Source organism: Vigna unguiculata, chromosome 10, assembly GCF_037176805.1.
Source record: "Vigna unguiculata cultivar grain cowpea cultivar isolate G323 ecotype 2 chromosome 10, ASM3717680v1, whole genome shotgun sequence".
NCBI classification, from domain to species: Eukaryota; Viridiplantae; Streptophyta; class Magnoliopsida; order Fabales; family Fabaceae; genus Vigna; species Vigna unguiculata.
Genome location: NC_140801.1, coordinates 39,431,343 through 39,446,727, shown reverse-complemented (window position 1 = coordinate 39,446,727; position 15,385 = coordinate 39,431,343).

The following is a 15,385-nucleotide window of genomic DNA, read 5'->3' as shown; positions in this document are numbered from 1 at the left end:
GTTATGGTGTCTTGCATGGATACTATTTATTCTTCTTCAACGGGAGTTGAAAAGTTATGATCCTCTGCATTATCATCAGTTAATTGTAAGAACATAAATTGATGGTTAGGACAACAATGATTGAAGGTAAATTTATCGTCACCAAATTAACATAACACTTTTTCCCTTCGAATTTGCATTTCAGTTGGACTAATTTTCTTAAAATTGTTATTCACTTTGAGAGGTGGACCCGATGGAGTAGGAAATAAGGCATGCATTACCAACGAAACTAGGTGCAGTAGTGTAAGAACTATTTTTAACATTTGGGAAACACATGGCCTCAAACAATGTTGCCAACGAAACTACTCGTAATAAAGAGGTCGGTGATTGTGCCACAACATCCCTACGAATCTCCACATGTAACCCACTTAAGAAACAATTTAGTTGAGCTCCAGCCAATAAACCAAAAGATGTGTTTGCCAATGACATGAATTTTAAATAATAATCCGAAACAGAACTTGATTGTTGCATTTTGAACAAATCTACCATGGGACAATCAAAGGGTGAAGGGCCAAATTATGATTCTAAGGCATATGTCAATTTAGTCCATGACTTGATAGTAGATAATCGATGTAACATCTGGAACCATGGGCACCACGTCTTTATCAAAGTGGATTGCAAAAATATTAACACGTTCTTCATCAGGTGTGCAGTGATAATAAAAAAATTTTCTACCTTAAAAATCCATTCGAGCACCAAAGTTTAACCATCAAAATGCGGAAACCCAAGAGAAATATACTAGTAGCCAGCAATAATGTGTTCACTCAGGTGACCCACGGTGGTACAATTGTTGAGTTCGAACCTCCAAGAGTATAAGAATTGTTTTGTATAAGAATGTCAATTGTGGATTGTAATTAATCCATACAAACTTTGGCATCTTACTAAACTTGAGCCATATGCTGACGTTAGTTTTGATCACACAATTCTAATAAATCCATGGGCCATCGTATTTTATCTCCTGGTTTGCTAACCACATTCTACAATTCCTTCAATCTTGTGTTCTCAGCCATGAAGGGCAACGAAAGCACCAATGAAACAATACCCTAATCGCAATTTCTAATTGGGCCACTTGAATATTATAACGAAGGTATATAATAGAGAAGTCTGAACAATATGAAATTAACAGAATTGAAACTTAAGACAATAACAATGTCTATGAAATTTTAGGCCCCGATGTAACATGAGTCAACCTGGAAAAAAGATAAGAACGCTATGGTAAGAGTAGAGGAATATTCAAAAGGGAAGGAGACAGAGAATTCAGAAAGAAAGTCATACCACACACGCCTCTCCTTATTTTGCATAGTCTTTTAATAAAACACTTTCTTTCCTGACACGTGCACTTTTTCTATTTCCTGCTACTCCATGATCATCTCCACGTGGCTAACAAACTTTTGCTTTTCCTTTCTTGTTACACTCGTGCTTAAGAAACTTTCCATATTTGATTACCCCAAACTAAAGGGAGATTTGCCAAATCACCTTTCCGCTCTACAAAGACTCATGATTAGAAATTGTGAGCTTCTTGTTTCTTCTATCCATGCGCCTCCCACCCTTCGAACTTTAGAGATACGTAACATTAACAAAGTAGTGTTTCATGAGTTTCATCTTCTTATGGAAAGTACAGAAGTAGAGGCCCAACGGTGGAGTCCATGATGGAGGCCATCTTTAACATCCAACTTACTTGCTTGCAATCTTTAACATTAGAAAATTGTTCATTAGCCATATCTTTTACAGGTGGTTGTTGTAACATCCCATTTAATAAATAAACTTAATTAAATGAAAATATTACACAAAATAATATAAGAAGCAAAGTCATGAAGTATAATATCACTCCTCACAATTATCCAAGGTACTTAGACTGAAATATCGAGGCACACCACGATGCTAATAACAAAATAGAGAAATGGATCTACTGTATTCAAAATAAAAGCTCAAAGACAAGACAATACATGGGCCATGGCCCTGAAAGAAAACTCGAATGAGTGAGATCCAACCCAAGATGAGCTATGCAGCGGAATCTCCATTACCCTGTTGACCACGAGAAGTTCTCGCATCTGCTCACATCAATAAATTGATGATCATCGCAAAAAGAGAAAACCACACATAGGACATACAAATAAGCAAAAAGGGTAAACAAGAGTAGAAAAATGTTTTATCATACAATTGTATACATTTTCATAGTCCAAGATACATACATCAACCAATCATGTGATGACTCGCAAACAATACACTAAACTCAAGACACGACTTATCCGGATACATATAATTAGTCGGATTCATCGGATGCTTGCATTTGTGGTGGCCTCTACTACTCTGCAGAGCCAATTGCCAATGGGTTTCACCCTATCACTCACAAGGTTAGCCTTAAAATATCTAAGGCCTCATGCTACTCTCACCACTTGAGTCAGTACGCTCTACATGAGACTAACTGACTCTTTAGAGTATCAGGATGCAATCCTTACCTTGAATCCTTACTAAATTATATAACGAGGCACCACCACGAACTTTGTGGAATTACGTCCTAAGAATGAGGCACCACCATGAACTCCCACTAACAGGGGTCATGGAATTGCGTCCTGACCATAAGGCACCACCACGCAACAATCGTGGAATTATGTCCTGACCAATGAGGCACCACCATGAGAACTCACCTAGAGATCCATGGAATTATGCCCTGACCAATGAGACACCACCATGCAACCATCATGGAATTACGTCCTGATCACACCAAAATCATGTTTCTCCAACCAACATAAAGCCATTTAACATACCAACATTTATAACCAACCATCCCATTCGTTTTCCATGACAAGGTCATACCAAACTCATCAATCCAGCCCATAAAATTAGAGATTTCATCATATTCGCATACTTCATACTTTGAATGTAGTAAACCAGCCAAATATACAAGCAATAACAATCATGTGAGAAAACAGTGCAATCTGCGTCAGGTCTCGCTCAAGCTAGGAGCCCTCGCTCAAGCGAGAGTATTAGTCTTGCTCAAGTTGCAGACTCTCGCTTAGGCGAGACTGCGAATAAAGGCCCTGGGAGGTTTTGCGAACGCTCGCTTAGGTGAGGCCGTCTCGCATGAGCGAGATGGCTTTTCGCTCAAAACTCAGTTTTCCAGCCTGAGCGAGTGTTCGATGGGCGAAATTAGTAGTTCTCCCTCACTGTTCCATGCCTGCAACGCCAAATATTCATCCAAAATAGCAACCAATGCATACTCATTTCATCATGAACACCACACAAGCACCAAGAGTGCAAGACAGAACCAAATATAGGCAAAATAAATTTAAAACACAGAACCCTAGCTTCCCTTACCTGGAAAGAGCTAGCAAAAGAGTTCGACAGCAAACAACAGAGCACAACAGCTCTAGGAACAAATTAATGAGCTGGAAAATAGCGGAAGATAACAAAAATGAAGTCATTGAGATGCGCCTTAGAGGAAACACGAAAATAAGACTAGAGGAGAACTAATATGAGCTAAGACGCAACTTACGTGAAACGAAAAAGCTTGAGCTTGCTTGACCAAGAGGTGGGACCAAACCCTAGCAGAGCGGGGAGGCAATTTTTCTGAAAGTGAAGTGAATGAATGGTTAGGGCAGGTTTAGGGGTTTGGACACCCTATGGGCCTGCCTTAGGCCCAACTGATTTTGGGGCAGCCTTTAAATATTAGGGCAAAAATATAAGTAGGCCTTACATTCTCCCCAACAACATTCATTTTCGACCTCAAAAATAAAGACTTACTAGGAAAATAGATGTGGATATGACTTCATCATATCCTCCTTTAACTCCCAAGTAGAGTCACCTGTTCTCCGATTCCAGATGACTTTGAGTAGACTGACTGGTTTTCCCTGATGTTCCTCAATTCGGTTATCCTCTAAAGTAACATGTGGTACTTCCATAGTGAGATCCTCCCTGATCTGTACATCCTCGACTTCCAGCACATGAGATGGGTCAAACACGTATTTCCTCAACTATGACACGTGAAACATCGGATGGAGATTGGCCAACTGAGGAGGCAAAGCAATCTCATAAGCCACCAACCCAATCCTCTTTGAGATCTGGTAAGGGCCAAGGAACTTAGGAGAAAGCTTCCTCGAGCGGAGAGTCCTTCCCACACTAGTGTTTCAAGTCACTCTCAAGAACACGTGATCTCCAACCGTGAATTCCAAAGGTCTCCTCCTACGGTCTACACAAGCCTTCTATCTACTCTGAGAAGCCTACATCCTATCTCTCACCATCCTCACCTTCTGTGTAGTTTGCTCTAGTAACTCTGGTCCAACCAATACTGCTTCCCCATCTTGATACCAACACAAATGAGTCCTACACTTCCTGCCATAAAGAGCTTCATATGGCACCATGTCGATGCTCGCATGAAAACAATTGTTGTAGGTGAACTCTATCAGAGGTAGGACTTCATCCCAATCACTCAGATGATCCAGCACGCATGTCCTCAATAAGTCCTCAAGCGAATGAATCGTCCTCTCATACTAACCATCGGTCTGAGGATGATATGCTGAACTCATGGTTAGTTTGCTATCCAAAGCACTCTGCAAAGTATGCCAAAACCGTGAAGTGAACCTCAGATCCCTATCTGAAACTATACTTGACGACACCCCATGCAACCTCACAATCTCTTTAGTGTACAACTGAGCCAACTTGGCCATAGACATTCTCAAATTCATTGCCAAGAAATAAGCACTCTTGGTCAATTAATCCAATATAACCCAAATCGTATCATGACCTCTAAAGGTTCGTGGCAAATGGGTCACAAAGTCCATAGTTATGCTATCCCATTTCCACACCGGTATTTCCAAAGGCTGTAGGATTCCATCGGGTCTTGGATGCTCAACCTCCGCCTTCTGACATGTCAAATAGGCAGACACGAATTATGCCACATCCCTCTTCATACCCTGCCACTAGAAGGTCTCCTTGAGATCTTGGTACATCTTAGTCATGCCAAGATGTAAACTAAGACGACTTTTGTGCCCTTCCTCAAGGATTAACCTTTTCACCTTAACATCATCTGGTACATACACCCTGCCCTAGAACCTCAGCATACCATCATTACCCAAGGTAAAATCCTTCGCTTCATCTGATCCAAGTTGTTCTCTCACTCTGTTCAAATTGGCATCCAACATTTGTCTTTCTTTGATTAAGCTCAAGAAGTCACTAGATATAGTCAGGGTACTACACCTAATGAACTCTGATCCCAACTCAACCTGCAACTTCATGTCTTTGAATTTCTTCAGCAATTCCACCACCTTAATCATGAGGTGTGCAGTATGAACTGCCTTCCTACTCAAGGCATATGCTACAACATTTGCCTTCCCCGGATGGTATAAGAGCTCAAAATCATAGCCCTTCAGGAATTCCATCCACCTCTTCTATCTCATGTTTAGTTCCTTATGATCAAATAGGTACTTGAAACTTTTGTGATCGTTGAATACACGAAACTAGGCACCATACAAATAGTGCCTCCAGATTTTCAAGGCAAACACTATGGCTACCAACTCCAGGTCATGAGTGGGGTAGTTTCTCTCATGCACCTTAAGTTGTCTTGAAGCATAGGCCACCGTCTTCTTCTCTTGCATCAGTACACAACCAAGCCCTAGATGAGAGGCATCACAATAAACCTCAAAAGGTTTACCAACATTAGGGATCACCAGTATATGAGCACTCATCAACCTTCGCTTTAGCTCTTGAAAACTTTCCTCACACTTATCTGTCCTAATGAAAGGTTGGTCCTTTCGGGTAAGCTGTGTCAGAGCCGCCACTATCTTGGAGAATCCTTCTATGAATCTCCTATAGTAGCTAGCCAAACCCATGAAACTTCTTATCTCTGTTACTGACTTGGGACTTTCCCACTTAACCACCACGTCTACTTTTGCTAGATCCACTACAATGCCCTGGGCTGATATTACATGGCCCAAAACTACACTTCATTCATCCAAAATTCACACTTGGATAATTTAGCATACATCTACTTCTCTCTCAGAATACCAAGTACTAATCTAGGTGCTCGGCATGCTCCTCCTGAGTCCTGGAATAAATAAGTATGTCGTCTATGAAGACTACGACAAACTTATCCAAGAATGGCCTGAAGATCCGGTTCATGTACTCCATAAACATAGCCAGAGCATTGGTCACACCAAAAGGCATAACCACGTACTCGTAGTATCCGTATCGGGACCTGAAGGTTGTCTTCTGCACATCATCTGCCTTCACTAATATCTGATGATATCCCGACCTCAAATCAATCTTTGAGAATATCGATGCTCCATGTAACTAATTCATTAAATCATCTATCCTGGGAAGGGGGGTACTTATTCTTGATCATCATTTTGTTTAAATATTTGTAGTCCATACACAGACGTGAACTCCCTTCCTTCTTCTACACCAACAACACTAGCGCTCCCCAAGGCAAAGTACTGGGTCATATGAACTGTTTCCCCAATAACTCCTCTATCTGACTCTTGAGCTCCACCAGTTTCGCCGGAGCCATACGATATGGAGTCATCGAAACTGGACCAGTTCTTGGCACCAAGTCAATAGAGAACTCCACTTCCCTACTAGGAGGCAACTTTGGTACTTCCTCCGGAAACACATCCTCAAACTCGTACACGACTGGTATGACTAACGTCCCCTCTTCTTTCTCCACCTTTAGATGCGTAAAGATTATGAAGCATTGCGCGTCATCTTGCATCTCCTTGATAACCCCTTGAGACGATAACAACTCAGGATCCTTTGAGTTGAGGAACAACAACCTCTTCTCTCGGCAATCTATAAGAATGCGAGTGGCAGAGAGCCAATCCATCCCCAAGATCACCTTCAACTCTTGTAGAGGTAGGCAGATTAAATTTACTTTGTATCTACGCCCTTCTACCTCCATTGGGCATCTAGCATACAAGGACAATGTCCTGACCAAACCCGACACCGGAGTAGATGCCACAAGTTCACACTACAGCTCACACACCGGCAGACCCAACCGTTTCACACAAGCATCTGACACAAATGAGTGTGTCACTTCAGAATCATACAACACACAACAATTTATACCCGCTATCACACAACAACCCATAACCAGGTTACCTAAGCCTGTTGCCTCTACTTTTGACATCACACACACCCGACCTATTGCCTCCTCTCCTCTGCTGATTCTGCGCAGGAGTCTGAACTAGAGCACGCGTCACTACCCTCACAAGGGTGGGGCAATCCTAGCCAAAGTGGCCTTCCCTGCCACAATTGTTGCATCTCCTGAAGCCTTCCATCTATGGGCAAACACTCCTTAGATGAGGGCCTTCACACCCAAAGCACTAGACTCTGCTTTGTTGTGAAGGGAAGCTCCTAGACCCTTGAGACTGATGGTGAGGTCTATCATATGGTTTCCTTCTCTCCTCATGGCTCGGTTTGGACCCAAATGGTCCTTCAATCCTTTGATGCTGCGGGCATTGAACTTCTACCTCAACCTTCATCTTTTCCATCACTTTGGCCTTCTCCACTAGGGTTGCGAAGTCCTTAATGGAAAGCGGGGCCATCATCAGGCGTATGTCTCCTCGAAGACCATTCTCAAACTTCCTACATCTTCATTCTTCATCGAGTGGCATAGTGTAGAAGCGGCTAAGATGCTTGAATCTCTCAGCATATTCTGTTACTGATTTGCTTCCCTGAGTTAGCTAGAGGAACTCCACCTCCTTCGTATACCTGATGTTGTCCAGAAAATATTTAGAGAGAAACTTCCCTCTGAAGGCTTCCGACGTGACCGACTCTAATAGAGGTCGTACCCCACCAAATTAAATCAGATAAAATGTAGTATGCAAAGGTTGACCCAAGTCATCTCCCAATGACCAATGTTCTTGTTCAAAGCTTCAATTTCCAAATTCAAACACTAGGGGGGGTTTGGCAGATTCAATTTCAACACAAAATTAAATTTGCAATGCAGAGAAATTTAACAGTTATATGAAAACACAATGATTCCTTGATTTAATTGACAGTCCATCAATCACAGATTACCAAATTAATTGTTCTATTCGAATTTGCTCTCATGAACCCGAAGTAATCAACTAAGCGAAAATTACCATGGATTCATTGTTATGAAGCACAACAAATTTTAGGCAGTTAAAACCCACATATTGAAGCAAGTTGTGACAAAACCCATAAACAATAAGCATGAATATGAGCCCTTTAATGTGCACACACGAATTTGAGATTAAGCATGTATAAAAAACGTGTTTATCATCAAAACGCAACCTGAAATCAATGCAATTTCGAATACAACCCAAAAACGATCAACAATCTCATGGTTTCATTTTAATTTCGTCAAGGAATCAATGCAAAAAGCTTAACTAGACATGGAATTGGAGCACACAAGCCCTTCAAAATGGAATTCAACAAAACATGGCATCAAACCCTAACCTATGAATTGTTAAAACGCAAATCAAGAGTAAAGGAGAGATTTTAAAGCTTCAATGGAAAGAAAAACGCTGTTGTGATGTATATATCCAAAAACCCCATCAATGGGTGTTGTTCCAAGTCAATAAAATCCACAAAATGAGATGCCCAATCTACCAAATGCATTCAAAACATAAATCCCACATTGGGTGCTATCAAATGTGCATAGAATTGGCAATAACTAGTGCAAAAACATAAAAAACGAGTGGAGCACCGCCATGGACACCCACTAAACCTTGAGAATGCGAAAATGAAGTTTGGAGAAGAGTAAAAAAGAAGGAGTGCAGCTGGTTGCATGCCAAGAGGCCTAATATTCGTGGTCTTGTCAACTTTGCCACCATTATTTACAAAATTGCCACTCTATCACTCAAAATTACAAAAATGCCACTACTGGGCCTTAAATGTTGGCCCATTCACTCAGATGACGTGGAAATGATGTGAAAATGATGTGGCAACTCTCTTCAACTGAATATTGATGTTCAAGCTCCAAAATTGATTCACCCAAATACCTAAAAATAATTAAAAACGAAAATTAGGCCAAATGATGTGAAATTAAACCAGATTCGAAACAGTGGCCCAATAAAGCCCAACAGATGAAAACACACTAAAGATGAACAATTAAGCACTGAACAACTGTCAAATAGTTACACAAAGGCTAGTGGAATGGACAAAAATAATGACTCATCCTGCTCCTCCCGCTCTTCCATGATGGATTTCATGTTGATCCACCAATGCTCTAGCTCACCGGTGAGCATGTACACTGCAAAGGCCAATCTGTTATCAGCATGCACATCTTGGCGTCAAAAATTCTCTCCATATCTTTCAGCCATTGATCTGTTGGATCCGGACTGGTTTTGCTGTTAAACTTCACTGGATGATGCTTCAAAAAGTCCTCCAAACTCCATTCCATGCATGGAGGTATTGGCTTAGGACCAAAAACAGGGGCAGTTGTCCAGTTCTCCTCTAATTAGCAGAGGGCCTCCATGTGCAGCCTATGAGCATCCTCAACAGCTACTCTTGCCTTATGTTGTTGGATCATGGCAGTACTCTGCTGAGTCATAGCCGCCACCATAGCTTTTATTGCCCTCGTGATATTTGGTAGGTCTCCCTGAGAAGATTGAGGAGTTCTTCGCGGAGGTGCCATATCACTGGCACATAGGAAAACCATTAGTCAGACTTGATAAGACAAGAACTTAACTAAAGACACTTAGAAAGACACAGGGAAAGCTAAGCAGACACCAAAGTCCACAGACTCAAGGAACGACCGCTCTGATACCATAAATGTAACATCCCATTTAATAAATAAACTTAATTAAATGAAAACATTACATAGAATAATATAAGAAGCAAAGTCATAGAGCATAAATCACTCCTCACAGTTATCCAAGATACTTAAAGTGAAATACCGAGGCATACCACGATGCGAATAACAAAATAGCAAAAGGGATCTATTGTATTCAAAATAAAAGCTCAAAGGCAAGACTATACATGGGCCATGATCCTAAAAGAAAACTCGAATGAGCGGGATCCGACTCAAGATGAGCTATGCAGCGGAATCTCCATTACCCTGTTGACCATGAGGAGTTCTCGCATCTGCTCCCATCAATAAATTGATGATCATTGCAAAAAGAGAAAACCACACATAGGACATACAAACAAGCAAAAAGGGTAAGCTAGAGTAGAAAAACATTTTATCATACAATTGCATACATTTTCATAGTCCAAGATACATGCATAAACCAATCATGTGATGAATTGCAAGACTCAAGACACGACTTATCCGGATACATATAATTAGTCAGGTTCATTGGATTCTTGCACTTGTGGTGGCCTCTATTGCTCTATAGAGCCAATTGCCAATGATTTTCACTCTACCACTCACAAGGTTAGCCTTAAAATATCTAAGGCCTCCTGCTACTCTCACCACTTGAGTCAGTATGCTCTATGTGAGACTAACTGACTCTTTAGAGTGTTAGGATGCAATCCTAACCTTCAATCCTTACTAAATTATATAATGAGGCACCACCACAAACTTCGTGAATTACGTCCTAAGAATGAGGCACCACCATGAACTTCGTGAATTACGTCCTAAGAGAGAAAATCATTGTGGAACTAAGGCAAAATGTGAGTAATCAATTTCAAAGCGAGGAATCCAAGTTAGGGGAGTTTTTACTCGATAGTTGATGTTTAAGGATTAATTGCATGAAATGTATGTTAAAATGAATGCATGTATTATGTCTTTTCTACAAATTTCATGTTTCTGGAAAATTTCCAGAAACGAATTGGTGGGCTAGTCATAGCCGTCAGGCGACTCATGTTGACTTTGGCATTTTCTGTGTTCCTACGAGGAACCGCCTAGCGACGAGCTATGTGTCGCTAGGCGACACAAGGCCATAACCCAGTTTCTAGGTTTTTCTTGATGAAGTGCCTGGCGGTGATGACTACCTGCCAGGCGACACGAACTTGTTCACTCGAATTTGACATTTTGCGCATTCTAGAATAATGTAGATTCGAGGGAAAGGAAGTCTTAATTATTTATGAATGATTAGGCTTCAACCATAATTGAATTTCATGTGATTGGGGGTTAACTGGGATGAAAAATCTTATGAGCATGAAGTGAGGCTTGATGATTTGGGGTTATAAAAAATTACACCAAGTTCAGTGGTAAATGTTATGAAGATTTCATGTAATGGGCAATTTAGGAATAAACCATGAACCTGAACATGTGAGTGAAACTGATTAGATTGTGAATTGATTAAAAAAAATCAGAACAGTTGGAGTTGATAGGGTTTGCAGGTGCAAGGAGAAGTGTTGGGTTTTTGGAACAGCAGGAACCGCCTGGCGGCACCCAGTTTGCCGCTAGGCGCCATACCAGAGATGCGTGGTGTTCTGATTCACGAAAAATGTTGTTTTTCGTATTTTCACAGAACAGGAAATGCCTGGTGCTGGTTTTGTATCGCTAGGCGTCAGGTTTCCTGATTTCTGGGCACTAGGCGCCATCATTTTTCTGGTTTGTGCAGTTTTCATAAAACTGCATTTCCCGGTTCCTTAACCGTCCAATTTAGGTGAAATTTTGATAAGTGGTCCATACCATGTATTTCTTCACTTTGAACAATGGAGATTTGATTTGGAGGTCAGTAACTAGAGATATACGTTATTCATTATTGATGGTTTTGAAGTCTTTAAAATACATATATATATATATATATATATACATACATATACATATATATATATATATATATATATGAATATCGAAGGGGATTGATGCACATAATATATGGTGATACTTGTGTACGCATATGATGAAGCCATCTAAGTTGAGATTATGCATGTGATTTATATTGATTTTTGGAAGCCTATATTCTTGATTGTGGATATGCATAATTATAAGAGTAAGATTGTTTTATTTTGTTCTGGATGCTTAAAAAAAACTAGTAATGCGCAAGTACTAGTGTAGCACCTGGCGGTGGTGTTTGACCGCTAGGCGATAACTACAAAACTAGTAGAGGATTAAAGCGTGTTGCGCTACGCAGTAAGGGTTGTTCCACCAGGTGATACTTGCTGAAATAGTAGCATCAGAGGCAATTGGCACCTAGCGGCAGATATATATATATATATATATATATATATATATATATATATATATATATATATATATATATATGAATATCGAAGGGGATTGATGCACATAATATATGGTGATACTTGTGTACGCATATGATGAAGCCATCTAAGTTGAGATTATACATGTGATTTATATTGATTTTTGGAAGCCTATATTCTTGATTGTGGATATGCATAATTATAAGAGTAAGATTGTTTTATTTTGTTCTGGATGCTTAAAAAAAAACTAGTAATGTGCAAGTACTAGTGTAGCACCTGGCGGTGGTGTTTGACCGCTAGGCGATAGCTACAAAACTAGTAGAGGATTAAAGCGTGTTGCGCTACGCAGTAAGGGTTGTTCCACCAGGTGATACTTGCTGAAATAGTAGCATCAGAGGCAATTGGCACCTAGCGGCACGTGTCCCCCGCTAGGCAGTTTGGAAGCGGACAACGCTTGGAGCCTTGTGAACAGCGCCAAGCGATTTTACTACCATAGATTTGGGTTGTGCTTACGTTGATGTGCGTGGTCTACAATGCTTCTAAGATACCTTAAAGGTCGGTTTGCTGGTGTTCCTTGAGTTGTGGGTTGGAACGTATCCTTTGAGTTGTGGCTCGGGATAGGGGTTAAGCACATGACATTCCTTAAGTTGTGGTTTAGAATGGAATCCCTTAAGTTGTGGCTTGGGATGGTGGATGAACACGAGGAACTCTTGAGTTGTGGCTCAGGTTAATGAGTGTTGTCGGTGTGAGTGTGCTGATTGTGACCCGCACAGATGGGTCCAGATAGATTGCCCTCCTCATTAATTAGCTAACGAGTTTGGTAGTCATAGGACGTTACGAGCTATGTTCGTATTGGGAACTCTACCTGGTGTTACGGTGTGTGATCCGTAGCATGGTTTCTCGCACGTGCTCTATCGGTTGTGACCGATAGGTGTGGCAGCAAGACATCTTCAGGTACGCACTAGAAGACGTAGAACAAGGTTGACATGGTTGTGGCCATGTGGCATGAAATGAAAAGATGGAATTCCTTTGGTGTGTTTGTGTTATACATAAATGTATTGTATATATGTTTATTATGTTAGCTCACCCTATCTGCTTATGTGTGGCGATGATTGTATACGCGGTATACGTGAGCAGATGATGTTGTAGATGGGTCTAATGAGGCATAGAGCCAGAGCGGGGCTAAACTTGGGAGAAGGATTTTCTCAGAGTTTTTATATTTTATGATTTCAAATAAATTGTAATCATTTTCATTACTTGACTTTTGGATAATTATAATAGTATTTATAATTATGGATTTTGGATTTTTATTAAGGTAAATAAAGTTTTTATATTTCTCGTGTTTTGAAAAATGAAGCTTAATAAATAAAGTTATAATATTAATATCCTATTTTATTAATTAAATTCGTAATATCCAGACGGGATGTTACATTTCCCGCCTGAGCGAGTGTTCGAGCTAAAACCCCTAGACGAGCTTCTACTACTCTCGCCTAGGCAAGACGAGGTCGCTTGGGTGAAATTAGCAGTTCTCCCTCACTGTTCCATGCTTACAGCGCCAGATATTCATCCAAAATAGCAACCAATGCATACTCATTTCATCATGAACACTACACAAGCACCAAGAATGCAAGACAGAACCAAATATAGGCAAAAATATAAATGTTCTTTGGATATTTTCAGGTGTGTTAGTGCAGCTGCAGCTAAGTTGAGCTCATGAAGGTGTGGAAATAAATTGCTTAAAGCTTCATGACACCTTAAAGATACATCCAAGAATAAGAAATTAGCAAAATCACAAAAATCCAAGCCAAGCATTACATAAAGACGACAAGAAAAGCTTGAAAAAGTGAAGAAGTTTCGCTAAACCAAGAAGAGAGCAACAAAAAAATTGGACCTTACGGTTTTCTTTATTTTTATGATAGAAGATAATTTAGGAAAAATATATCTTTAGATATTTTATTTGATAGTTTTAAATAATTATCTTATTTAATTATATCATAAAATATTAAAAGATAATAACTACCAAATCTTTTTAAATATGATAAGATCTTCTTGAATCTTTTTAGATCCATAACAAACAAATATATCTTGAAGATATTGGATTATTTAGAAGATAATTTGAGGAGATTGCAAAGGGTTGATTTGGAAAATTAATACAAATATTAATTGGTGATAATTTATCATATATCTTTAATTAATTTATTTATTTAATTATATTAGATATTGATATTATCAACAACCTATATTTGTCAAATAGTGTATATCTCTCCAAATATTTTTAAAATAACTATAAAGATAAATAATATTTAAATCTTTATTTGAAAATATATTTGAGAGGTTTTAGCAACTGAAAAGCCCAGTGCAAGTCCTATATAAAGAGACCAAGGGAGAAGCAGAAAACAACAAGCTCGGGACTTCGGAATTTTGGAACCCTAAGGGGGGCCTAATTTCGTTTCCTTTTTCTCTCTATTCTTCTTTCTATTTTTATTTTTATTTTGTATTCCATGGATTGCTAAACTTCTTGGGTTGATTCCATTGTAATTTCATTATGGATTCTATGGTTAGAATGAAATAATTTCTTTGTTCTTTTTATTATTGTTAAGGTTTTCATTTATCTATGTCTTTTATCTTTGAATCACATAAGAATTAATGATTTTAAATCTATATGCATGTTGATCATATGAGTCCAAGGGTTTTTAAATTGAATTGAGACTTTACTTTGATTTTATTTAGAAACTTTCATGTGATTAAATGAGTTTTTACCAATAATTGAGACTTTACTTTGGTTAAAGGTATTTACTCTAACTAAAATTGATTAAAACTTTACTTTGATTAATTACGCTTTTTATTTGGTGAGGAGATAAAAGAAAGAGATAAAAGAATAGACATGATTAGGCATAGTAAAATTTGATTGAGACTATACTTTGGTTGAATTTACCGTGGATAATCTAAAGGTTCTCACTTTTAATTGAGACTGTACTTTGGTTAAAAGTGAGAACACCAACAAATTAATTGAGACTTTACATTGATTAATTTGTAAATCTACAGCAATAATTAATTGAGCAATAATCTTTAGATAACCAACGATGAATCTATTTTGAAAGAGCAATGGAATCAATCTATTTTCTTTACTATTGTTTTTATCTCTTTTTATCTTTCCTATTTCTTTCTTGTTTATTTTAATCCTCCCATATTTTTATTATTTTATTTGACTAACTCTTTCGTATAGATTTTATAAGAACTAATTTGTTAAAAATCAATTCCGTGTTCATTGGGAGACGACTTAGGATTA